Consider the following 24,757-nt stretch of genomic DNA (forward strand, 5'->3'; position numbering starts at 1 on the left):
ATTGGGCTGGCTCTGTACTGGCAGTGCAGAGCCTGCTTGGGATTCTCTCTCCCCCCATTCTCTGCCCCTCCCCTGCTCAGGCTATCTCTGTTTCTCTCAAAATAAATAAAAGCTTAAAAAACCAGTAAAGTAACATAATTAAACACGTGACATATATTGCACATATTTTGTCCCCTTTGTTATAATTATAGGACAGTTAACAGTATTTCTAAGTTTATCCTCTTCAAAGTAATTGTGTTCTCAGACTTTATTCCGGTGATGCTGCCAATGCTCAGAATATTTTTAGCTTCTAAGCCAATCTTTTGAATATCCTCAGAAGTAGCAAATCTTCACCCTTGCTTGATGGGTTCACAGCCAAAAGATACTGTAAGCCAAAGAGTCAAGCAAGCCAGTACGTATTTTGGTGAAGAATGAGGTGTGACTACAAAACAGTAAGACTTAATTTTTGTGTGTGTCTCACATAGAGTAGACTTTATTTTTTTCTTTCATAGTTTATTGTCAAGTTGGTTTCCATATAACACCCAGTGCTCATCCCAACAAGTGTCCTCTCCATGCCCATCACCCCCCTACTCCTCTCCCCTACCCCTCTCACATAGACTTTAAAGGCAGTTTCCAAGAGAGTTTCATAAATATTTTGAGCAATGATAATATTGTTAGAATAAGTAAATAACCTCCTATAGAGACCAATTTGACTGTAGTTTTCATTTGATAAGATTGGAAATTTTGTTTAAAAAGGTGTCACTTCATTTTTAAAAATTTTTAAAAAAAATTTTTTAAAGTTTATTTATTTTGAAACAGTGCAAGCCTCAGCCAGGGAAGGGTAGAGAGAGGGGAATAGAAAGAATCCCAAGCAAGCTCTGCATTGTTAAGAGTGGAGCCTGATGTGGAGCTTGAACTCACAAACCCTGAAATCATGTCTTGTGCAGAAATTAAGAGTCAGATGCTAACCGCACTGAGCCACCCAGGGGCCCCATCCTTCTTTTTTTTTTTTTAACTGAACAAAAAACTTTTTAATGTTTGTTTATTCTTGAGAGGGGCAGAGAGAGGGGGATACACAGAATTTGAAGCAGGCTCCAGGCTTCAGAGAGACACAGAGCCTGACACAGGGCTCGAACGCACAAACCATAGGATCATGACCTGAGCCGAAGTCAGATGTTCAACCGAGTGAGCCACCCAGGCGCCCGTATATTTTTTTATTTTGAAAAAGAGAGGGAGAGAAAGAACAGGTGAGATAGGGGCAGAGAGAGAGCAGGGGGCAGAATCCAAAGTGGGCCCTGTACTGACAGCAGACAGCCCAACACAGGGCTCAAACTCAGAGAACCATGAGACAGTGACCTGAGCCAAAGTCGGACACTCAACCGACTGAGCCACCGAGATGCCCTTGTAATTCTCTTTCTTATTCTAGGCCTTGTTTTCCTTATTTTGGTATTGAAAAAGTTACATGCTAAGAGTTCTAGTTCTGAAAACAGGTAAGCCTAAGGAAATTTGAGCTGGGAAAGTGTCAGCTTATTCTAAGTTACTTGACTTTTGGATTCGGAGTAGGAGTGGAATTCCTTTTTAGCCCCTAACTTACAGTGATTTTGCACTGTATGTGCAGTCACAGCTGAGTGATCAAAAGTGAAGTAGCTGTTTAATTGGAAGCAGGCACTAGGAGCTTTCTCCTGAAAAACAATCATAGGACATGCTGGTCTGGGAGAAATCATTCCCTGGTAGGACCTATTGTTTGAAGGAAGTGGGGGTGAATTTCATCAAAATGGACAGTGTGGATATTGTGATTTAGGAGATTTAGAGACTTTGTTCCCTGCTGTGGTTAATTTTAAGCCTTTCTTTAGAGGGATTCTCTTAATGATTGGTGCAATGGGATTCATTTAGAGAAAAAGCCCCAGGTAACCACAATTAGAGTTGAATGGCCAAGAGCAGAGCCAGTTGCTGGACAGAAAGTGGCCTAATCAGTTGCTTTTTGACACTTAGATCCTATAGTGACCTCAAGGAGAGAATAGGCTGTTTGGTAAGCTCACTAGGCTGGGAGATTTGGGCTCTAAACAGAGGAGGAGGTGACCTGTAGAATCCATACCTCTTAATCTCCCTATTTCTCCTCTTTCCCTTAGTGCCCTTTAGTTTTAATTAGGATTGTGTAAACACATCTTGACAGTCCCCTTAAAGTGGCAGGCCTATGATATTTTCTCGTGTTCACTCATGCTAGATATGTGACTTTAAATTAGAGAGATTGTCCTCTTTGACAGTTTGGCTTCACTGGCCTGCTTCACTGAAAGAATCCATTAGATTAGGGCCAGTTGGTTGTCATTCAGTCAGACAAAGTTATTTGGCACCTCCTGCGTGCAAGCATTGTGCTGAAATGGAGCTAGATGAGATGATTTCTGCTCTCTAGAAGCTTAGTCAAGTGAAACATATTTGCAACTAGTGTAGACCCAAAGAGGAATGGAATAAAATGTGCAGAAGAACAAGCAATATTGGGATATATAGAGGAAAGAACAGTTGTTTTTGAATTGGGGGAACAAGGAGAGCATCTGAAGAGAGAAGGCATTTGAACCAGCTTGTAAAAGATGAACTAGGACTTCAGTAGGTTTAGAAGAAAGCATTTTGAAGGGGGTCACATATGGGCAAAGGCACAGAGCTTGGAAAATGCCTGGCATGTTTGGGAAATGTGTTCCTGAGATAGAAAATACTTTAATTATTTTAAGTAATCTCTGCACCCAATATGGGGCTTGATTTCATTACCTCAAGATCAAGAGTCACATGCTTTTCCAGCTGAGCCAGCCAGGTACCCCCAAATGTTTTTGATGTTAGAAAGAACACGATCCAATCCATGTTACTTAGGTCTTGGTCTGTTTTCTTTAAGTATAAGGTCTTAGATCTTAGGGTTGAGAAGGTGATGGTCCTGGGTCTAGAGTATAAGGTTTGTCAGGAGTCTCAATATAACTTGATTCCTCAGTTACATTTACTAAAGCAGCTCCAGAAGCAAGAAGGGAGGAAATGGTCAGCAATGTCCCTTTATTTATTTTTTAAAGTTTACTTACTTATTTTGAGAGCGTGCACGAGCAGAGGAGGGGCAGAGAGACAGGGAGAGAGAATCCCAAGCATGCTCCATGCTGTCAGTGCCAGATCCTGATGTGGGGCTCAGTCCCATGCACTGCAAGATCATGACCTGAGCCAAAATCAGCAGTCAGACGTTTAACCTACTGAGCCACCCAAGAGTCTCAGCATTGTGCCTGTAGACTGAGCTTCTCCACATCCCCAAGATGGTTTTCTTAGACATGTACATTATGCAGTCTTCCTATTAGTGAGTTGCTTGCTTCTTTGTTGTTGTTTTGGGGGAGGGGAGTTTCTTAGTTCTGCTAATCCTTTGAGGATAAAATTTCTCACAAAGGATGAACTTTTGATTATACAATAGAAACCAAAAACATTTTTTTTTTAATGTTTTATTTATTTCTAGGAGAGAGAGAGAGAGACAGCGTGAGCAGGGGAGGGTCAGAGAGAGAGGGAGTCACAGACTGAAACAGGCTCCAGGCTCTGAGCTGGCAGTCAGCACAGAGCCCGACGCGGGGCTCGAACCCACGAACTGTGAGATCATGACCCAAGCGAAAGTCGGACGCTTAACCGACTAAGCCACCCAGGCGCCCCAAACCAAAAACATTTTTTGAATCTGATTGGAAAGTAGTATGTGTTCATTGTGGGAAACAGGAAAAATACAGGAAAGTATAAAGAAGAAAACTAAAACCATCCATAACCCTACCATCTGGAGAAAATCACTTATTCCAGTTTTAGTATTTCCTTTCAATGTTTTGTACCTATGCATATTTTGTTTTGCATAGTCCAATGTCATACGTTACCTCTAATTTTACATTCTGTTTTTTTCCCCGGTTACCATTATTTTCATTGTATAAATTCATATAACTTTAAAATGTGGCTGAAACTATAAATACTTATAATGACTATGTAGTGGTCTATCATATAGGATTTTTATAGTGCTTTTAGTTTTTTCTATTAAATGGTATTTTTAAAAAAAATTTTAACATTTATTTATATTTGAGAGACAGAGTGTAAGCGGGGGAGGGACAGTGAGGGGGGAGACACAGAATCCCAGGCAGGCTGCAGGCTCTGAGCTGTCAGCCCAGAGCCTGACATGGGGCTCGAACCCACAAACCATGAGATCATGACCTGAGCTGAAGTCTGATGCTTAACCGACGGAGCCACCCAGGCGCCCCTATTTTAAATAGTATTGTAATACTTTTTTAAATATATATTTTTAAGTATTTATCTTGAGAGAGACAGAGAGCATGAGCCAGTGCGGTGGGGGGAAGAGGTGGAAGAGAGAAAGAGAAAGAATCCCAAGCAGGCTCTACAAGGTCAGTGCTCGAACCCACAAACTGTGAGATCATGACTTGAGTGAGCCAAAACCGAGTGTGTGACACTCAGCCAACTAAACCACCCAGGCGCCCCTGAATGTGAACATCTTTTAGGTTCCCAATATATATTGCCAAATTTTCTCCTAGAGAATCACTTAAAGAAAGCCTTCTCACTTCCATAAGAAAACTATAGTATTCTTTCTTTGATAATTTTTCATTCAAAGTACTAGATTAACTTAACTTCCCTGGAGGGTATGATAGCTTCTTTGCCGTTCTTATATTAAAATCAAAATTTGGGAGAGGATGGAAAGAGAAAGTGTGTGTGTTGAGGGGTCACTGTTATGAAGCCCTATTTGCTAAAATGACTTCTACAAATGAAAAAGGAGACAAGTTACACTCACTTTTCCATTTATAAAATTGGGGTGATGGCACCTTCCCCTTCTGTACTACAGAAATTGGATGACCTAAAATTTCTCATAGATATGATTTAATTTCATGGCTTAGATCCTCAGAAGGTTAGGCTCTGGAGGCGAGAATTGGCCTTTCTCACAAAGGTCAGGGCCCTAGCTCTTAGCCGTTGGCTAGACATTCTAGAAATGCTTAGCTCCTTTGTAGTGAATCTTCTACAAGCAAAAGAGAAGGACAGACACCCGTGTTGTGTCGGGGGGTCTTTGTTGGTGTTCAGAGGTGAGGGAGCTTACTTTGATTTCATACTATTATTGTAGTGTGTTACTGAGAGCTGCATTGCTCATCAGCGTCACTGAAGGATATTTGGAGCCAGGTCTGTTTCCCATTAGTTGAAATCAAAGAGAAAAAGAAGATGAAGAATAGCACGCTGGAAATTTATTAGAGTAATATTTCAACCCTAAAGCAGAGGGATGTCTTTTGACTTCATTTGAGCATTTTATTTTATTTTTAAAATACATATGTATTTTTAAGTTTTGGAGAGCACACGCAAGCTGGGAAGAGGGGCAGAGGGAGAGAGAGTCTCAAGCAGGCTCCATGTTCAGCATGGAGCTCAATGCGGGGCTCGATCCCACGACCCTGGGATCATGACCTGAGCTGAAATCAGGAGTTGGATACTCAACGGACTGAGCTACCCAGGTGTCCTTTGAGTGTTTTAGACTTGTTTCTTCAATATTATATATCAGACCTATTTTTCCATATAAGTTTCATTTAAAATGAGTCTAACATAGCCACACTCTTGTTGGTTGGATAACAATTAGTCTCCATTAAGAAACTGCTCTTTAGATGTTAAATGTGAGTTATTTAGTTTAGACCCAGGTAGTAAATATTTCAAGCCTTGCAGGATGTGTAGTTGCAACTACAGTTGACCCTTGAACAACATGGATTTGAATTGCACGGGTCCTCTTATATGTGGATTTTTTTTTGTTAAACACGGTACAGTACTGTAAATGTATTTTCTCTCACTTATGACTTCTCAGTAACATTTTCTTTTTTCTAGCTTTATTTGATTGCAGTATTAATACTTATAACTTGAAAGAAAACTGTTAATCAGTTGTTTATGTTATCAGTAAGGCTTCCAGTCAACAGTAGGCTATTAGTAGTTAAGTTTTTGGGGTGTCAGAAGCTATACATGGATTTTCAACTGCATGGGGTGGCGGAGGTGGGAGCGGTTTGTGCCCCAACCTTTACATTGTTCAAGGGTCAGCTCTACTTACCTCTGCAGGTCATAGTTTGTTGACCTTTGGATAGTGGGAAATACATTAGTCAGAAGGCCTAGCTGTCCAAAAACTGTAGCATATTACTCAAGCTTTTAAAAGTATGAGGAAATAGGGGTTGCCTGCGTGGCTCAGTTGGTTGAGTGTCCGACTTCAGCTTAGGTCACAGTCTTGCAGATTGTGGGTTCAAGCCCCATGTCAGGCTCTGTGCTGACAGCTCAGAGCCTGGAGCCTGCTTCAGATTCTGTATCTCTCTCTCTTGCCCCTCTCCCACTTGCGCGCGCGCGCTCTCTCTCTCTCTCTCTCTCTCTCTCAGAAATAAACATTAAAAAAAATTAAAAGTATGAGGAATCTGTTTATACCAATATGGAAACATGTCAGAAATTTTTAAGTGAAAGAGGAAAGTTGCAAAACAAATTATAACAGAATGATTACAGGCATGTAGATCAAACACATTCACACTCTTTTTATTTACATACATACATGTATATATACACATCTCTATACATACACACATGTGTACAAAAGTCTGAAAGGTCATAGCAGACTTATAACAGTGGTCACTCTGAGGAGGGGAGTGCCATTGGTAAATGTGGGTTAAGGTTTGGTGAGTGGGGAGTTTTACATTTTACTTCGTATACTTCTGTATTATAATATTTCATAGTGATAATGGATTTTTTCTCCTTCCTACTTGTTTGGATGGCTAGTGGGCCTATCTGCACTGGCCAGGGCCAGGAGTGTGACAGAGTAGGACTAATTTCCCAGCTCTGCCACATCAGTTGAGTGGGAAGCAGCTGCTGAGACCAGAACAAGGAGCACATGTATGGCTGGGGTGGGGAGGTGGGTAGTGCAGGTGGCTGGGAGAGGTGGCCAAGACAGGCCAATTCTAATTTACCAACCATAAGTATCACATGTCACATATTGACATTCTCCAAGTTGCTTTGCTTCCCTTTATCACACTGAGCCCTGAGGAAAATTATATGAGCAAGTAAGGCAGGAATGATGATAGATAGAAAAGGAAGCAATCAAAACATTAGACAACAAGGAAGTGTGGATAGAAAAAAAAAATTTTTTTAAAGAATTTTTAAAGAATTAAAAAAATATGTACAGGGATATGCATTATGGCATTGTTTGAAATGGTAACAGATTACAAATAGTCATGTCCATCAATTGAAAAATATGTGGACCCATTATGTTATATCGACTGTTACTATACAGCTTTTTCAAAGTGTGAGTTGAAATTTTATTTGCTGACCTGGTGGAGGAATGTTCACAATAAATTATTAAGTGAGGAAAACAAGTTGCAGAGCAGTGTTAAGGTCTAAGACTAGTTTTTTAAAAACAATAAAAAATCCTTTAAATATAAAAATGTATTTGTGCTTATGTGTTGTGGCGCATGGAAGTCTGTTAACATTTCTTGTGGGAGGGGCTGGAGGGGAACAAAAAGGTGCTGAGAGATTACAAATTTTGTGGGTTTTGGGTTGTTTTTTTTTTTTTTTTTGAGAGAGAGCACAAGTGGGGAGAACGGCAGAGGGAGAGAGAAAGAATCTTATACAGAAACAGGGGTGCCTGGGTGGGTCCTTATTGGTTGGTAAAATGTCTGACTTTGGCTCAGGTCATGATCTCGTAGTTTGTGAGTTCTAGCCCCATGTCTGGTTCTGTGCTGACAGCTCAGATCCTCGAGCCTGCTTCCAATTCTGTGTATGTCTCTTTTTCTGACCCTCTCTCGCTTGCGGGCTAGTGCGTGTGCGCACTGTCTCTTTCTCTCTCTCTCAAAAGTAAACATTAAGAAAATGGAAAAAAGTGAGTCTGGGTGACTCAGTTGCTTAAGCCTCTGACTTAAGCTCAGATCATGATCTTGTGGTTGGTTTGTGGGTTTGAGCCCTACACTGGGCTCTGTGCTGACAGCTCAGAGCCTGGAGCCTGCTTCGAATTCTGTGTCTCCCTCTCTCTCTGTCCTTCCCCTGCTTGTGCTCTGTCTCTGTCTAAAATAAATAAACATTAAAATTTTTTTAAAAAGCAGAAATAAAAGAAGCAGAGAAGGGAGAGCATCTCTTAAGAATTCTTAAGAGAATCTGGGCACCTGCGTGGCTCAGTTGGTTAAGCGTCTGACTTTGGCTCAGGTCATGATCTCACAGTTTGTGGATTTGAGTCCTGCATAGGGCTCTCTGCTGTCAGTGTGGAGCCTTCTTTGGATCCACTGTCTCCCCTTCCTCTGCTCTCTCTCTCAAAATAAATAAACTTAAAAAAAAGTGTTTTGTAGAACAGAAGTTTAAACAAAACAACAACAAAGAATTCTGAAGAGAATCCACACTGGGCATGGAGTCCAGTGCAGGGCAGGGTCTCACAATGGTGAGATCACGACCTGAGCCAAAATCCAGAGTTGGACGTTGAGCCAACTGAGCCACCCAGATGCCCTACTAATTTTGTTTTTAAATCTAGCTTTGTATTGCTTCATTGGTTTTAGAGAACAAGGAAAATAAACTTGTTCAAGCAAGAGGTGAAGTATCTTCATCATAATTGATTTTTAAGAGGTGCTTTAATTTATCTAGTGAGTTAATGAAGCAGAGAATTATGAAAGTAAAAAATACAGTTAACATGTAAATCTCCTGGGTTTAGGGGAGGTATCTGGGTAGTGGAAAGAGTCCCAGAAGTCAAGGAACCAACTTTGTAGTTGTAGTTCTCAATTTCTTGATGTGTGAGCTTCAGTGTATACGGTTGCTTAACAAATGTTAAACGGGGCCCCAGTCACTGCATTTCTAAAATGAAGAGCATCTACCAGAAACACTGATCTCTAAGGTCATTTCTAGCCCTAACGCTCCAGGAGTCTATCCCACAGTTGAGCTACCTCTTGAGATTAGAACATTTTTATTTTTTATTTTTTATTTTGCATGCACGTGCATGCATGCGAGAGAGAGAGAGAGAGAGAGAGAGAGAGAGAGAGAGAAAGTGGAGTGGGATGGGGCAAGAGAAAGAGGGAGAGAGTGAATCTCATGCAGGCTCCAATGACAGCTCAAAGCCTTGATGTGGAGCTAAATCCCATGAACCGTGAGATCATGACCTGAGCCAAAATCAAGAGTTGGCCTCTCAACTGACTAAGCCACCAGGCATCCCTGTATTTTATTTATTTTTAAATGCTTTGCTATTGTTGTTTTTACATTTTAACACTCTGAAATTAGAATGCATTTATAGTTGGTGAAATCTTTCAATTGTTGGCTATTTTTTTCACATTTTCGTTTTCTCTGAAATTGAGATATCTTACTATTGATAGTATAATTCCACTTAAACATTTTTTTTAATGTTTATTTTTGAGAGAGAGGGAGAGAGAAAACACAAGCGGGGGAGGGGCAGAGAAAGAGAGAGAGAGGGAGGCACAGAATCCAAAGCAGGCTCCAGGCTCCGACCTGTCAGCACAGAGCCTGATGTGGGTCTCAAATTCATGAACCAAGAGATTATCACCTGAGCTGAAGTTGGACGCTTAACCAAGTAAGCCATCCAGCTGCCCCTGATAGTTTCACTTTTCAATGCCAAGTTGTTTTTCCCCCCCCACTAACTATAACCTTGACCCCTTTCTGGGCTTCCCTTGCTCCTAACCTCATCAGAATCACTCACATCTCTTAGACATGGGTAGGCACAAGTGAGTGAACATATTATTTGAGTGTTCAAGGATTTTGTGCATCCCTGCTTAACTGATAGATGCCCTACGTGTACCTGCTGCTTGAGAAGCCAGGTAAATATGTATGTGGCCCTGAGGTATCCAACTTAGTGCTCCTGATTTTGATTAGTCTGTCTTAATTTTGCTTAGTGTTTGTTTTTTAATTAAAGTCTAACATGCAGAAAAATGCATGAAGTAATGTAGCTCATGAGTTTTCACAAAATGAACATACCTGTGTAACTAGTGCTGTTTCAAGAAACAGAACATTACCAGCATCCCATAAGCCCTTTCCCGCTATTATCTCCCTGCTGTTCTCTTTTTAAATGCAGTGAAAGTGTACACAGGGATGGTGACACTCTGTTGGTTCACAGGTGGGTGTGTGGCTCATGGTTATCTTGGGGCGAATCTGCTGGAAAGAGCTTCAGATTTGGAGCCAGAAGATCAGAGTTGCATTGTGGTCCTCTTATTTTGTAGTTGTATGACCTTAGGCAAAGTACTGTTCTGAACTTCACTCCTCTTTGATAAAATGAAAACAATGTTTACTTTGCAGAGCTGTTGCAAGGATCATGTGAAATACTTTGTAGATGGGACACACTGTCAGTGGTAAAAAGCTGTACCCAAATGCTAGTCATTTTTTAGTGAGGAAGGTAGAATCCCAAGCAGGGGATGATGTGAACCTGATGTAAGGAGACAACATGAAGAACTTTGATCCCTAGATCCATTCTTTTAACCACCTGTATTGCCTTCCTTTTAAATTGATATTGGTGTGGTCCTTGGCTTTCTGTTAAAAAATTTCCCAAATGAAAATAATATAAACGTCTAATGGGAATCCTCAGAGATTTGGAATTTCAATCAGTCTGTCACTTCCTGTCAATGTGGGTGCCCCCCAGATCTGTACAAGGCAGAGACTTTGGTAGAACTTTAATACATTTCAGTAGCAAATGTAGGGCATCACTTCTTTACAGGCCCAATAAGCAAGCCCTCTTCTGATTATATCACACTGTTCTAAAAGTGACCCAAATCTGTATCTCTAACCCCAACTCATATTTTTTACCAGCTACTGGATTTTCCCAATTGTATTTCCAGTAGATACCTCATGTCTAAAACTAAATTTTCAAACCACCTGCCAGATGGTATGATGGTTTAGATTATGAACTTTGGAGTGAGTTAGACCTGGTTTGAACTTTTTTAAAATTTTATTTATTTTTGAGAGAGAGAGAGAGTGTGTGCAAGCCGGGGAGGGACAGAGGGGGACAGAGGATCTGAAGGGGGCCTTGCGCTGACAGCAGAGAGCCAGATGTGTGGGGCTCGACCTCACAAACCGTGAGATCATGATCTAAAGTCAGATGCTTAACCAACTGAGCCACTCAGGCACCTTGACCTGTGTTTGAATCTTAATTCTGCTACTTATTAACATCATGATCTTGGACCGGTTGCTTAACATCTTGAAACTGCTGTGAAAGAGAATATTAATAGTACTTGCCTGATAGGGTTGATACTAGTACTCAATAAGTTATTACTTTTGCATTCTTTTTGTTTTTGGCACACATCCTTATTTGCTCATTTAAGCTAGGGGATTAGAGGTGCTTCTGGAATTTTCCTTTTTCTTTTCTTCACTTACAGTTGATTATCAGGGCTTGTCATAAGTAGTTCTCAAACTATTGCTTCCTCTTTTTAAAATTTTATTTTTATTTCTTTTTTAACTTTTTAAAAAATACTTTGAGTAAGACAGAGAGAGCACACACATCCAGGAGGGACAGAGAGGGAGAGGGAGAGACAGTCCCAAGCAGGTGCCACACTGTCAGCACAGAGCCCAGCTTGGGGCTCATTCCATGAACTGCGAGATCATGACCTGAGCAGAAATTGAGAGTTGGACGCTTAACCAGCTGAGCCACCCAAGTGCCCCTGCTTCCTCTTTTTTTTAATCACTGCTTTACTTCAGACATGTATCCCTACCTGCCTGGAACAAGCAGTAGTTTTGCACTGCATTCTGCAAAGCTTAATAGAATTACAGAACAATGAGGAAAAAAAAATAATTACAGGACAGACTCAGGAACCAAATGGAAACAAGGGGGACAGGGCTCCAGACATCCTTTACTTCAAACCATCCACTTTTATCTGTATCATGGGTTCTTTTTTTTTTTTTTTTTTTTTTAAGTTTATTTTTGAGAGGAGAGAGAGCAAGCAAGCAGGAGCAAGGGAGGAGCAGAGAATGGGAGAAAGACAGTATTCCAGGCAGGCCCTGCACTTTCAGTGCAGAGCCCAACTCGGGACTTGAACTCACCCAGGTGCCCCTTTGTATCTTGCGTTCTATATGAAGATTGAGTCTGAAGAGGCTTCACTTTTAAAATATATTTTGAAACCTTTCATTCATTTAAGAAATGCTTATCAAGTACCTTCTATGTGCCAGGCATTGTGCTAACTTCTAAGAATTCAGTGCACACTGTGATTTCATGGAACATATGATGGTAGGAGAAAGGAATTAATGAAATGCAAAAGGCATAACTAGAAACTGAGTGCTGTGAAGGAAAGTACTATGGGCTATGCATAGTAGGAACTTGACCTAGTATGGAACTGGGAACTAGGAAGTAGGTGGTTATGGAGAATTTACGTGAGGAAGTAACATTTGAGCTGAAGTATGTAAGATTTCCAATGGCTTCAGATCTTTTCCGTGTGATGTATGGGCGCCAGTGCAAGTACGGAGCTCCTTACTCCTCCGCCATTTACCCCCTCTTCCAATTTGAGCTGAAATATGAAGGATAAGTTAGAATTAACTAGATGAAGAGGCAGGAAAAGAAAGTGTTGGGTAGAGGGAAGAGTATGGACAACGCTAAACCATATGCAGATAGAATTTTCTAGTAATAGAACTTCAGCCTCTAATAGCAGCTAGCATTTATTTTCTGTGCTAGATATTGTGCTAAGTGCTTTACAAGTACTATCTTGTTAATTCCATACATTGACCCTCTGAGAAAGTATTATTACTATTCCTGTTTTACAGATGGGGAAACTGGGAACACAGAGAGTTATTTAGACTGCCTAAATAACCTGCCTAAGGTTGCACAGCTAATAAGCTCTAGAGCCAGGATTTTAATTAGGCAGTCTAACTTCAGACCCCATGCTCTTAGCCACTGTGCTATGTTGCCTTCCTCTTGTTTCTTACCATTCTATCTTATATGTCATACAGACTGGAATATAGATCTGATCTATGTTATTCCCCTTTACTTCGTCCCTTTAGAAACCTTGATCGTTTCCTATCACCTGTAGGATGAAAATCTGAATTCTTAGTATGATGTAAGTACCTCACAGTTTAGTACTACTTATCCTCATCATCTGCTACACCTTCCTAAAACTACATGCCATTGTTCAAATGTAGTAAGTTCTGTCTTTGTACTTGCTGTTCTCTCTGCATAGAATGCTCTTTTTTTCTTCTCTTTTGGTGAAATCCTACTATCCTACTCATACTTTAAGTACTGGGCTTAAATGTTACTTCCTTGGTAAAGCTTTTCTAATCATCCATCTTGAATTAATCAGGCCATCACATGTCCTCTAAAACAGTAACTTCTCCTGTATTCCTGTTCTGAAGTCTTTTCAGTAAAGCAGGAATCCTAGGTCTTTTCCTTCCTACAACCTTGTTCCTAAGAGCTTTGGGTCTACCTCCACAATGCTCTTCAGAGAACACCGTTCTTCCTTCGTTCCTGCTGTCCCTGTCCTGCAGTTGCCACCTCACTGTTCTGCCTCTGAACTCGATGTTGTGCTAGATTCATTTTTTAAAAACACACACACAAGTAAACCTTCTGCTCAGGATGCTGCCTTTCAGGTGTGTTTCCTACAAGTCTAGACTTCCTGGTGTTCTGTCACCTTCATATCAGCACTGCCCAAATCTATGTTCTTTCACCCTGTATTAAGGTGAGTTATAGACATGTTTCTTTCTCCACAGGATTGTAACCCTGTCTAGTTCTTGTCTGAGTCTCCAACGCAGTGTTCACAGGTGTTTATTTCATGTTTATGGTTGAATGTCCTTGATTAAATTTCATTAATTCCAAATAAGGAGTAACCCATCTTCTATATTTTGAAGAATTTGTATTGCAAATAATATTTTTTGCTTTGTTGTTTTTGTTTTAAAAATGTGGTCATAAAGTGGTGGGAATGGGGAAGATTTTAGTTTTAGGAAAATTGCTGGCGAGGAACTCTCATCTTTCTCAATGATGCCAGATTCATGGGGATGTTACTTTATCTAATAATGTTCAAGTTACTTAGCATCTTTAAACATGGAGAAAATGACACCTAAGACTTACCCATACCATGAGTTAGTTGTGGCAGAAACCATTTGATCAAGGAATGTGTAAGTGCTTTGTACACATAAAGGATGATACTGATAAGAAAAGTATAGGTTGTAGTTGAGGTGTGCTGGAGAGAGCCCTGGATTTAGAAGATTTGACTTCTGGCTCTGCAACCTTGCAGGCTGACCTTGGAGCAGGTATTTTCTTCTAGTCTCTAAAATGGGAATAAACCTTTTTGCTTCTTAGGGTTCTTTAGAGAGGGGATTAATTGAGATGTGAAACATAGCCTTCCTTACATTCTTGAAGTCTGTTAAAGTGTTAGGTTTGTTATCTTTTTTTTTTTTTTTTTTTTTTTAAATCATGGCCATGTTAGACACCATTCCCATTTATCTTACTTACTAGGAACATATTAACAAGTTTGGTTTTTGAGGCAATCTAACATCCTATTTAGAAATCCAAATCTTACTAATATTTGTGTTTGTTCGTTTCTTTGGCTGGTTAAAGGCATCTTGTTGTGATAGGAGAAGTAGATTTGGAACCAGAAAGACAGGGGATTCAGTGCTGTGTAGGAGGTGGGGACATGGAAGATAAAGCAGAGGGGGTAGGAGAAGAGGGGGAAGGGAGAGGAGAGAGGTGTCATCTGAGTTTTTTATTTACTTAAGGCCTATTTGAAACAAACTAGGTCCTGGGCAGAATCCTTATTCTCCAGGCTTATGTTCTGAAATCATAAGTTGTCTCAAATCAGCAGACCTTGTTCAGACATACAAATAGGTTGTAAAATTTCTGTCACAGGCAGGAGGTAGCAAATCTTCAGCAGAGTGGTCACACGTATTCTAGTATGAATGTAAGGTGGAACTAGATGACCTTTAAGGTCTCTCAACTTTAAGATTCTGTGATTTGTTGACCAAGTATAGAAAGCTGTTTTTATTTAGGCATTTTAGACCACTGTAATTATAAATTGCACTGTTCTTTGTGGCTTTTATTTACAAACACTTGTAAATGCCTTAAGTATAGCTCCAGTCACTTTGTGCCTCATGAAATATTGGTGCTATCAGTTTCCAAGGACCACCTTCTGTCATCAGAATTAGTAAAGCACCCACATGCACCTTCCTTTGGGGATGGAACCCAGTTAACAAACAAAGTGCTTTTTTCTAGGGGATTTGCTTTTTTTGGAAAGGAAACCCTAACTGTTGAAGTTTTGACCAGATTTTGAGATTAGTTTTATTAACAAAGATTTTTGTTGATGTTCTTGGTGAGAATGATGTCCTGCAGAAAGAATCATGGGAAATTTTTGGAGGTGCTTTAGATATGATCTAATACCAATAACCTCTTTTTACTGAGACCCAAGCTAGGGCAAGTGACTTGCCTAAAGTCATAAATTTAGTAGGCAGTCCATTGAGAACTTACCTCAGGGGGCTTCCAATACCAAATCTAGTGTGTTTTTGCCATTGGTGTGGCTGTCTCCAGGAGTAGTTGCAAATCTTTACATTGAAACTGTTCTTCCTTCTGTTTCTGTTACCTCTCTCATCATCAGTTCTGTGTTTGTGCACAAACATTGCGCTAGACATGTTTCCTGTAGGGACAGATCCATTTACTTCTCTGTGAAAATGAAACAGGGTGAACAGGTTCTTAGGTGTTTTGTAGAAAATACCTTCTTGAGGGAGAACTGAATTAGGGCCTCTTGGAGGTTATAATGAATCCACTTGGGTTTTGATTTGCCCTCTGCTTTTCTCCTCTGGAATTTGTAGACTTACCAACACTGCCTCATTACACAGCACTACCCTCTGGAGAGGGAGGGTGAGGCCTGGTAAATAAGCTCCAGGTCATGGTTCTGAAACAGCAGTCCTTCCCTCCAGCCAATGGCATTTCCTCCAGCCTTCTTTCTCCGTGGTTTATCACCCTTGAGATATGTCCAACATCCCTTCCAATAGAAAATTCTTCTATTCTTGTCTCTTCAGAGGAGTTTTGGTCCTTTAATGTTTGTAAAGCTCTTGCATCTTCAGAAAAAAGTTCTTTAGTGGTTACTTTTAAAATTAGAACGGCTTTGAGGGGCACCTGGGTGGCTTAGTCAGTTAAGCATACGACTTTGGCTCAGGTCATGATCTTGTGGTCCGTGAGTTTGAACCCCACATCTGGCTCTGTGCTGGGCAGAGGAGCCTGGGGCCTGCTTTGGGTTCTGTCTCTCTCTCTCTGCCCCTCCCCCGCTCATATGCGCTCTCAAAAATAAATAAAAACATTAAAAAATAATAAAATTAGAACTGATTGTTTTGATTAAAGAGTTGATTTTTATGAGGAGCTATAGAGGCACATGGCTTCTTTGAGCCTCTGAGAATGTGCTGTGTGTCAGCTTTTATTTATTCATTCAATGATTGTTTATTGAAGAGCATTGGAGAATAATGTAGATACCACAGAGACAATTTTCTACTTATGTGACTAAGTCACTTAATTCCTGAGACTCAGATTTCTTCATCTTTAAGATAGAAATAAAACCTACTAGATGAGATGACCGTGTAAGAGGATGGGCTCTGGAGAAACCCATTTGGACTTAAATTTTGGCTCCAACACTTAACCGTGTGACCTTAGGCAAGATTTTTAATCTTTCTCAGTTTCCTTTTATGTAAAATAGAGATTGGTAATCATAGTATTTGTTGTTATGTCATTGTGAGGATTAAGCAAAATAAAGCAGGGAAGTGTTTAGCATTGTGCCTGGTGCATACTAAGTGCTCATTAAATGTTAGCTATTAATTACAACAGTAACAGCAACAACAATAATGATAGTCTTTAGGTATTTATTATGCTAGGACATCAAGAGGCAGAAGACTAGAAAGCATTACATAGGGCAGTACATCTATAAGAGCATTTTCCCTTGCCAGCTTTCCTAGTGAGAGGGCCTGGAGGGACTGAGAGGTTCTCATTGGGCCCTGGTTTACAGCTTCCTACAGTGAAAGCTCCTCTTCCAGGCTAAAAGGCTGAGGTAGGAGGTTCAGAGGGACTTCAGAGGACAGTGAGAAGACCAGGCGAGGTGGAAGGTTTGGGTAAGGGCCTAAATAACTCTAGTAGAAGGTAAAACTGTGTCCAGGTCATGGAGGGCCATGAATGCCAGGTGAATTATTTGTATTAGAGCCATCCTACCCTGGGTCATCTCAGCAGAATTGCTCTCTTTCAGTCTTTCCTTTAAACTTTTCAAAATGGTAATATACATTAAAAACTCTGATGTTTACATTTTAAACAAAATAATAAAACACGCATGCACCTGCCACCCAGCTCAGGAGATGTATTACCAGACCCTTTGAAACATCCTGTGTGCTCCATACCCATCCCCATAGCTAACCTTTACCTGAATGCTGTCCTGAATCTTATGTTAGTCATGTATTTTCCTTCCTTCCTGTCTCCTTTCTTTTAAAAATGGTTTTACCATTCCTATCTTGATCTTTTGAAGTCTGAGCAGGGGCTGTGGAATCAGGCAGGAGCCAGATGGCTTGCCTGTCGCCTGGCTAGTCCTGGAGGAGGGTGGGGACACAGGACGGGAGTGGCAGCACTGTGGTGGGGGAGGGAGAGGCTGGAGAAACTGCCCTGGCTTCTTGGGCTGTCCTGAAGAGCAGGCCCAGAAGGCTGGCAAATTTGGCGGAGAGGTTCCAGAGAAGAGTTCAGCCCTCTGAGGCTGCACAGCTGGAGGCTGTTGCCTGGAGTTTAGAGGGATGGGAGGGTGGGGGCGAACATGTCTTCTATTCTTTTGAGACGCAGTATCAGCTCTTTCATGTGCTAGGGAGCTTCAGGTTAGCACAGTGCCAGATGTGGCCGGGACAGTTTTAGCAGGCCTGCCTCCTATTTTCACCTCATACATTTTCTGGAATGTTGATTGTGCCAGTCATTGAATTATGTTTGCCACTTGGCTTTTCTATAAAAGCTTTGGGTTTTGCTTTGGCTTGGCTTTCCTGGTCCTCCTCTGAATAAGAACTTTTCTTTCTACCAAAACAGTTGCCAACCACAGACTGCAAGTGATACTGCTACAGGGCCAGGAAAAGCAGGGTGATGGGAGTCTCTGCGGCAGTGGGTCTTGATCAGACCCCTGCCACTCACCACAGTCACTCTCTGGTGCCCAGAAGGTTAAATTTGGAAACCTGTCATCCAGATGTATTTCAGTGGAACACGGAAATACATCTGGATACACGGACCCCTAGTGTGCTAGATACTGTAGGGGATCATAGAGAGAGAGATGGAACTAGTTATGCCCTTGATGAATTTACATTCTAGATGTGAGGATAAGATTTCCATATTTCTACAGTGAAGGCATTACAAGTACCAAATGCAGAATGTAGACACATTTTTCTGATTACCAATGGAATACATGTTTATTAAAAATAAGTTCAAATATGAAAGACACATACAGTGTAGAAAGTCCCTCACAGTCTGACTCCTTCAGATAACCACTGATACCTGTTAAGGAGTATTTGAGGTGTTGAAATTTGAGCTGGACCTTAAATTATAATCCAGAAAGGCAGACTGATGGATGGAAAGTAGGCATCCTAAGGATCCATGCTCCCAGTCCAGGGAGGAGCACCCTTACTAGCTTCCCTGACAAAAGAGCCAACTTCTGCATGGACACCTTGGTGATAAGGTGCCAAAATGCCTAGCTGGAATTAGTCTTTGTTAAGTACCACCTTGTGCCTTATGTGCTAGCCAATGTGTTGGGCATCTTATAGATGTTATTGAATTAATCCTCATTATAACCTTATGAAGTAGATTTTTTAAAAATAAGTATTTTTGTTGTAAAATAGAAATCTTTATTTCTGTTTTACAAATAGTGATACTGAGGCTCAGAGGTTACTTGCTAGGGTCACGGCAGCAAGTGGTATAGACTTCTGCTATTCACTAGGCATGTGATCATGAGCCAATTATTTCATCTCTGTGGCTCAGTCTTCTTTATCTGTAGAGTTGAGTGGTAACCGTATCTGCTTCACCAAAGGAGTTTTTCAGCTGAATGAGTTAATACACATGAGGCCAGCAGAACGGTGTGTGGCACGTAGTATGTACTCAGTAAGCAGTAGCTATTTATTATACCTCTCATTCTAACATGATTTGTGTCATCTCCCCCACTAAATTCTATATATGGCCTTTCTGTCCTCCCAGTCATCTCTCACACTTTTCTCTCCTTTTCAATTTCTCCCTCTGCATCCAACCATTGCCTTATTTTCATCCTGTCTCTGCAGTGCCTCGTTCCTCTTTCCATTTTCCCTCATTTTACTCTCTTTGTGGCCTCATCACCACCTGTCTCCTGTTGGTGGCAGCTGCTGACCTGCCTCCCTGCTGTTAGTCTAATTTTTTTATATATGAGAATCATTTCTGAAAGTTTAGTTCTCATCGTACCACATCTCTGTGTTAAAAACAAACACTGAACATTCACATCTTTATTCAGTTTCTTGGTTTCAAGTTCAAGATTCTCCAACCCTGACCCCACCTCAGGCTTTAAGTCTGTTCTGCATTCCCTTTTCCCCCTGCCCCACTTCTCTCTGGGGAAATTTTACCTACATGTTCCAAGATCCAAATTGAAATATCGCTTCATTTTCTTAGTCTTTTTACCTACTCTCAACTAGTTGGAATTTTTATATTCTTTTGTGGAAGTTAGCACATACTATCTTGAAATACCATTTTCAAGGCACATTTCTTATTTCCTGTGTAATTATAACCTAGATCAGTATAGAGGCTGAGTTTAATTCATATTTGTATACTCCCTACAAGGTTCTATAGCAGTGGCTTGCACATAATAGGTGCTTAATAAATATTTTTGGTCTAAATAAAAGATGCGGGGGGGGGCGTCCTCATAACCGTTTGGTGAGTTTCTCTTGGAGTCTTGGTGAGAGTCACTGTTCTGTGGGTGGAAACGCTGTGGTTTTGTTTTCTGAGTCCGACATCTTTTCTTAATCCGCCATGGAGGAGAGGCAGAACCTGTAGGCTCTGCCCATGGGTCCCAGTGCCTGTAACTGTGAAGGGGCTTCAGCCAGTGCTTGCCGTAGGTCCCGTGCCTTGGCCCTTCGGCCCCTCCCCATAAACGCTCAGCAGAACAGGGGATTAGGTTCTGGCAGCACAGCTGGGATTTTGGCGGCCATTCCACAGTCGACAATAGCACGCAGCCACCCGAACACGACAGCGCAGGCCTGCACTCCAAGGCCACAGTCTCCCTGGGCTTCTTGTTTGGGTGGCCGAGGGGGAGGAGCGGGCACAGCGCAGCGTCCTGGCCTTGCCACGCAGAAGGTACGGGCTGGAGAGATTCCCTCCGGGAATGGGCTTGGGGGGTGGCCTTGTCCCAGGGCGGGCGGCGCTCGCCAAAGGAGGCCGGTGCTTTGTGTGTGAGCGGCATGTGTGTGCTTAAAGACACAGCCGCCCCGCCCTGGAGCCGGTGCCGGCAGGAAGCTGCCCCGCGTGAAAGGGCCTCTGGCCTGCTCACTCTCCAAAGCCTCGGTTCCCGGCTTTTCCTCTTTGCCCCGCGCGCCGCCAGGCAGGGCTGATCTAATCATCAGGGCAGTCCGTCGCTGGCCAGAGAGATGGACAGGCTGTTACTGCTGTTTTAAGAGAGCCAAGGGGGAGTGTCCGGGTGATACCAGGTTTGTCAGGCAGGCCACCGTGAGATGTATTTTGTGTATTTATGCCACAGTTTGCCTTGGCTCTTGCCAGTGTTTCCGTTCAGGACTTTTTTGTCTGCTGGCTCCTGCGCCCCCTCCCCCTCAACCCCACCCCTTGCGTCCTATTCACTCGTTAGTGGGCCTAGCTTTCGGGCCCCTCCTCTCCAGTGCGCCCCTCCCCTCCTTGCCCCCGACTGCCGCCCCTCCCCCTTGCCGTGAGTTCCCTGCTTTCTCCATGCTCCCAGATCACGGAAGCTTGCTGTGCCTTTAAAGAAAGCAGACTCCTGGCTGTGACGCACTTCTGGCTGTCAGCCAGGAAGATCGCTCCAGCCTGGCTGACTGAGAAGAAAACCAACAACTTTTCTTTTGTGTGTGGGGTTACTTTCCACTAGCCCCCCCCTTCTTCCTCTCGTTTCAAGATTTAAATGCTAATGGCGGATTAAAACCTGTAGATACGTTTGGCTTTGGGAGTCTGGTAAGGCCCCCCTGCACTGAGACTTTTTCTCCCTCCCTCTTTCTCTGGGTTTTTGTTCAAACATGGACGAGGGGGTGCGGTGGAGTTCCCCCCCTCCTTTCCTGCGCCATCCTTAAAGGGGAGGGAGAGGAGAGGGAGCGCAAGTAAACACTCAGAAACAGGCGCTGGGAGTTAAAGCTTGCCAACATCCGGGAGTTGGCGCCTTTGAGAGCAAAGGGTTGCTTTCTTCCCCCATCACATAGATGTCAGCGTGTTTTTGTTCAGAGGGGGAATGCGTGCGCCTGCACATTGAGCTGTAGAGACAGCTCAAGAGAGCGTCTCCATTCCTGAGAGAGACCTGGGTGTGTGCGCAGTGGCGGGCAGTGAACAAGGTTAATTTTGGCAGCTGGTAGCGACCAGGGTGTGTGAATACAGCAGTGGGGGCAGGTGCTGATGAACTGCTGGAGTGGGCTTGGGTGTGTATGTGCAGTATACGGCTTGTAGGCCCCAGGTCTGCTTCGTGATGGCAGCCTTTTTGCCCTCATCCTTCTGATCTGGACCTTGCAGAGCATGGGGGAGGGGGGGAGGGGCAGGTATCAGTAAGCCACTTTTGAAGAAACCAGGGAAATCTTGGTTTCCTTTGCATTCTTTCTCTTGCTCCTCACCAGAGCTTTGGGCCAAATTCTAGGCTACATAGAAGGGTTGGTCTGTGTGAGGAGGAGGAGGCCTGGGTCCAGAGTGGGTCCCCTAAAAGGGGACGCCTAGCAAGCTGGTTTGCCCTGATCTCAGGAGTGCAGAGAAAACCTTTGGTGTTATACAGGACAGCCTATCCCGGACTCCTCAGGAGTTGAAAAGGATTCTATTTTTTCCACCTGGGCTTCTCTTGGAGCTGCTGGTTTTTCAGCCTTTTACATTCTCCAAGCCCAGAGATGCACCAGCAAGATATTTCCTATTCTTTTCTTTATGATGAATTAGCTGATGGCGACATAGCTTGGCCTTTGCTGGGCCCCTCTGGGGTAACTACCAACTGAAGTCTGGGTGCTTGCTTGCCCATGCCTCCTGACCTATTCCTCCCAGAATCAGAGGAGGAGGACCACCCAAAGGGTCAGGGTGTTTGCTCTTTGGTTGTGGGGGTTACTTTATGGTAGAGAATCTTTTAGAAAGATGTACAGAGCATAGAATTCTTATGGCTGTAGGCAGGCTGTCAGGGTAAGTAGTGGCAAATCTTGCCATTGAACATGGGCTTATAGATGGGATGGACATTTCCTTTTTTTTTTTTTTTTTTTTTAATAAATGTTCATTACTTTTGAGAAAGTGAAAGAGAATGTGAGTAGGGGTGCCTGGGTGGCTCAGTCGGTTAAGCGTCCGACTTTCGCTTAGGTCATGATCTCGTGGTTCGTGGGTTCGAGCCCCGCGTTGGGCTCTGTGCTGACAGCTTGGAGCCTGGATCCTGTTTCAGATTCAGTGTCTCCCTCTCTCTCTGACCCTCCCCTGCTCATACTGTCTCTCTCTCTCTCTCTCTCCTAGAAATAAATAAAACATTAAAAAAAATTTAAAAAAGAAAAAAAAAGAGAACGTGAGGGGAGTGGAGGGGGAGGCAGAGATAGAGAGGGAGACAGAATTCCAAGCAGGCTCTGCACCATCAGTCAGCGCAGAGCCCCGTGTGGGGCTTGAACTCCCAAACTTTGAGATCATGAGATCATGACCTGAGCTGAAATGAAGAGAAAAATGCCTAACCAACTGAGCCATCCAGGAGTCCTTATTTTTTTTTTTTTTTTTAAATAGGCTCCACGCCCAGTGTGGAGTCCAGTGCAGGGCTTGAACTCACGACCCTTAGATCAAGACCTGAGCTGAGACCAAGAGTGAGATGCCTAACTGACTGAACCACCCAGGTGCCCCAGACATTTCCCTTGTGAGCTCTGAGGCTGTGAGCCTTTGGAAATGTGGGATTGGGGGGTGGTGGAGTTTGGAGAAGGACACCTTGAGGCGGGAGTTTGTGGGGGATATGGGCCGAGAAATTCAGGGAGTGAGAGCTATCACGTAAGAGAATGAGCATTCAGTGGAGGCAGGGGCTTATGATCAGTACAATTTTGTAGTTTTCTGGGACCAAAGGTCACTTTGGTGTTATCTTGAGGTAGGGCCGGTGTTCCGGCAGGCAGTAAGTGGCTAAGAGATGGTCTCAAAAGGAGCTGGCTGGGGCGTGGGCTAAGGAGAGCAGTGCTGCCACAACACAACTCAGACCCTCTGGCCTTTGACCCATCACTTGGTTAAACCCTTGGAACTGAAGCTTTTCTACAACAGACCCCAGAGCTTAGCAACCCGACCCTCTGGTCCTGGTCCTTGCAGGTGGTTTGCATTAGCTTCAGCCCTGGTAGGAAACCCATGGCTAGGTTTTAACTCTTTAAGACCCAGAGAGGGTATGGACCAGGTGGCTCTGCATCTTTGAGTGTCACTTTCCTTGTCTTGATATATCTTTTCTAGAAACAGAGGGGTTCCTGTAAATGTGGGGATTGGTCCTGATGTGGGAATTTACATAATATCAGTTTTGAAAATGTAAAGAGGATGCAAGGCCTTAAGTTTGTAAGGCAGCTGCTTCTGTGTCTTGTGTCTTGGTTCCTTCTTGAACTCAAGGAAGAGAGGTCACCTTATCAGTTCTGTGAAGCCTCTGTTTGGGATTCTGGGGGTTCTTCTTTTCACATAAATGAGTATTTGGGAATTCTGAAGATGCCTTGAGAAGGCTTGCATTCATGGGGTGGGTTGGTTGGTTGGTTGGTTATTTAGGGATTGTGGGTGAGTGATACCTGATCAAGTTGAGGTGGATCTTAGCAGATCCTTTTGTGAAATGGTTCTGAGCTATAATTGCGGGGATCTGTTTTTCCGTCACCATGACCATCACCCAGTGTTCTGGGTGGGGCTTGCCTCAGATTTCAGGGGGAGGGTGGGGAGGATGGTGCTTTGGCTGGGAGCCCTCGGGTTCTAAGCCAAGGCCTGCTTAAAGCTGTAGTCACAGTCCAAAGACTAGCCGTGCCACTGGCTTCAGTCATTGGTTGTTACCCAGAAAAGTGAGTGGTTGACTGTCCTAACAGCTTCCACCCCAGTGTCCTGTATCTGGAAAAGTGCTTCTTTACAGGCTTTGAGCTGACAAGGTCATTCTGGATTGCCTCATGTTGACTATTGGATTCTTCCTGTTTCCTTGCCTGGGGAGCCCAGAAGAAGGCATTTGGCCTTGATACCAGTTTTCCTGAGCAGTGGAACTAGTTTTAGACAGGCTCCCCCAAAAGGGACATAAGGGTTGTATGTTTTGCCTCTGAGATGAAGGGAAGAGGTTGGTTAAACCTTAGGTCATTTTTAGCAAGCACAGCTGTGGAATCTCTCAGGGCGCAAGATCTACCTCTGGTTGTAAATAAAATTTCTGGCTGAAATTTTGGACCTCTTCATAAGGATAGCAAGCCTAGAGGCAACAGTGAGGATGAGGAGGAGGTGATCTGGGCCTCATTCCCTTGTTCCTGAATAGCTTAGACTTATAGAACATGGCATTGCTGCCTTCACCAGAAGGGACAGGCATGGTCCCTCTAACTCTCCAACCACTAGGAGAGTCTTTCTGCAGTGCAGTAGTCGAGACCATCTGTCTTCATGCTTGCCTGACCCCAGGGCACTAGGCATTCAGTGCTGATGGATAGGCCACGCTGGATGAAAATC

The 24,757-nt window shown here is 43.0% G+C and overlaps 1 protein-coding gene across 5 annotated transcripts in view; it reads left to right on the forward strand.

The window, feature by feature from the left end:
- Nucleotides 1–24,757, forward strand: part of NUMA1 (nuclear mitotic apparatus protein 1) — a 71,226-nt gene that overhangs the window by 11,219 nt on the left and 35,250 nt on the right. For 2 of the 5 annotated variants that reach the window (XM_039252024.1, XM_039252028.1), the window contains exon 1: nucleotides 20,846–21,079. The exons of 2 other annotated variants lie outside the window; for them this stretch is intronic. The gene's annotated coding sequence lies outside the window, so the exon portion shown is untranslated. Of the gene's footprint in view, nucleotides 1–20,513; nucleotides 20,587–20,845; nucleotides 21,080–24,757 lie in introns of those variants that run through there. One more of the 5 variants, XM_039252027.1, reaches the window with a different exon arrangement.

Source organism: Hyaena hyaena, unplaced genomic scaffold (assembly GCF_003009895.1).
Source record: "Hyaena hyaena isolate Hyena2069 unplaced genomic scaffold, ASM300989v1 scaffold_406, whole genome shotgun sequence".
Classification (NCBI taxonomy): Eukaryota; Metazoa; Chordata; class Mammalia; order Carnivora; family Hyaenidae; genus Hyaena; species Hyaena hyaena.